Source organism: Camelina sativa, chromosome 10 (genome assembly GCF_000633955.1).
Source record: "Camelina sativa cultivar DH55 chromosome 10, Cs, whole genome shotgun sequence".
Lineage (NCBI taxonomy): Eukaryota > Viridiplantae > Streptophyta > Magnoliopsida > Brassicales > Brassicaceae > Camelina > Camelina sativa.
Window position 1 is genome coordinate 21,061,881 of NC_025694.1, and position 2,602 is coordinate 21,064,482.

A 2,602-nucleotide genomic window follows, 5' to 3' on the forward strand; every position below is an offset into this window, starting at 1 on the left:
TAGAAGAATAAGATTGAACCAAGCCTTGAATTCCTACATTGCATTTGGTCTAAATTGAAGCATGTTGAGATTTGAAACCATTTCCTATTTATAAGAACCTAATATTGACTTTCAATTATCAATGTGTGCAATGCTTTAAACTCATGGATACCACATACATATTTGGATCATCTTCTTCCTTTTTACCACTCTTGTTGATCCAAGTAGCTGATTTCCTCATTAAGAATCAGTTCCCCTACCCCTAAACCAAACCTTCTTTCAAGCCATGTTTATTCTTGTGTGTGTGAGGCCTATTTTTGGGATTGAGCTTGGTAGAAAGTGTTAGGTTTGAACTGACAAGAGTAAAGCCTTGTGTAGTTCTAGTTTGCATTTTTCAAACTAGATAGGACTAGGTGGTTCACTTGTTGGGTTTGGGACTTGGCTATTATGAAAAGAAAAGAGGAAAAAGAGAAAGAAAAGGTTAGAGTCTTTAGGAGGGGAATGTGTTTAAGAAAATTTAAAGTCTAGTGAAAGAATGGGAAGAATAAGGTTGTTTAAAGATGGTTCTAGTTAAAGAAAAGAAAGAAAGAAAAGAGAAGTCTAGCAAAATGCTTATATGTCTTAAGAATAAGAAGAAAAGAGAACCATAGCAAATAAGTAAGAATCCCCCATTCCACTAGAAAGATCAAATAAGAAACCTCTCCTAAGACTTTAAAACCAAAAGAGAAAAGGGTGAAAAAGAAGAAAAGAAGTTAAAGGGTAGCACTAGGATCAATTGGGTTTAGATTGATAGGATAAACACTTTGGGTGCCTTTGGGTAGACAAGGTTTTGTTCTTGTATGTGTCTAAGTGTTCTTACCTTTAGCATTCTTCTAAAGCTCAATCCATTTTTTATGAGAGAACCTTGATATTGATAAGCCCTACTCTAAAAAGAGACCATCATTGTCTCTAAACCTTTTACTGCCAAGCCAAATGAGTTTAAGCATTGCATAGAATTGATTCATGTTCTTGATTAATGAATGTTAAAGGAAATGGTTGATTTGAATGCATGTGGATGTCTAAGGCTCAAATCAGTGAAGGTTGTGATATGCTTGTCTAAAGTCTTTAAGTATAGCTCATTCAACTTGCATCATAGTACTAGTAACTTGGACATTGATTCTAGATAGTCTATTTGCAAGCTTTAGGAGCTGAGATCCCACTTTCAAACCTCACCTACCTTCTTTTGTCTTGATTATTTGCTTGAGGGCAAGCAAAGACTAAGTTTGGGGGTGTTGATGTTCATATATTTTACCTTGTTTTCCCTTAGTTTATTCACAACTTTTGCATCTTTTGCTATCCATTTAGGCCATTATTGTGTAGCTTTAGGACTAATCATGCATTAGAGTATAGTTGCATTGCATTTGCATCTTTTCATGCATAAACAGGTGATTTTGGAGCTTAAGGAGCATGGAAGCAATGCTGAGGAGAAGTGAAGCAATCCTGAGGAGAAAACAAGAGAGTTAAGGCTGTAGAATCAAGGTCCGGAGTCCAACTCGACCGCACCACTCGACCACCACTCGACCGTGTGCTGAGGAGGACTCGACCGAGTGGAGAATGCACGAGAGAAGCCAGCTCGACCAGCCACTCGACCGAGCACTGGTCGAGTTGACCGAGCCGTTGACTACTTTGACTTTTTGTATTTTTAGGGCTTCCACCTCACCTCCTATATAAGGCCCTTGTACCTGCAGCCACCAAAGAGTCCAGCTTTTTAGAGAGTCTAAAACCTAGTTTTTACCTTTTTTAGATTTTATTCCTTTTGCACTTTCTTTTATTTTAGATTTTGTACTTGTTTAAGAAAGAAAGACTAGATTCTTGTATTTTGTTTGTTTCATAACTTTCAAAATATTAAGATTTCGAGTTTTATTTCTTCATCAATATTGTAGATCTCTGTTTCATCTTTCTAATGATGCAAGTTTCAATATTTTCTGGGTTTTTGACATATTTCACCATGTGTTCTTGTGAGTAGTTTGTTTAGGACCTTGAGGATGGGTTAGGCTGGGTTGATCTTGTGGTTTGTTTGATTTGGTCAAGCTTGATTGTTGTAGATCTCTTCTAGGCTAGATGATCTTAATGCTGATCCTATATCTGAGAAGGTAGGGTTTGATTTCAAGCATCTTAACATCACACCAATGTCTAAGGAGCATAGATAAGGCTAGATCTAGAGCTTACCATTAGGCTTGCTAAGAGATTAGAAGTCTTGTTTGGTTTGAGATGTATTGCTTAATGCCTGCTTGTGTAGATTCTTTTCTTTGTGAGAACAAGTCTAGAAATGCATAGGTTTGATTGTTTCTTGCCATGAGAGTGGATTAAACATGTCTTAGAATAGTATGTCTAGAGATCAGCTCAAAGTTTGCTTGAGATTTGTTGACCAAGTTAGATAACCACAAAGATTAGTTCAGCCCATGAATCCCTCCTCAAGTCCTTCTTTTTTTATTAATATCTTAGTCTAAATATCATTGCTTGCTTGTTGTTTGATTCGTTTTTGCATTGCTCTGTTTTTCTTGTGTTGCTCTGTTTTCACGTTTAGTCTAGCTCGACCCTGTACTCGACCTACACTCGGTCGAGTGCTGCTCGAGTTCATCCC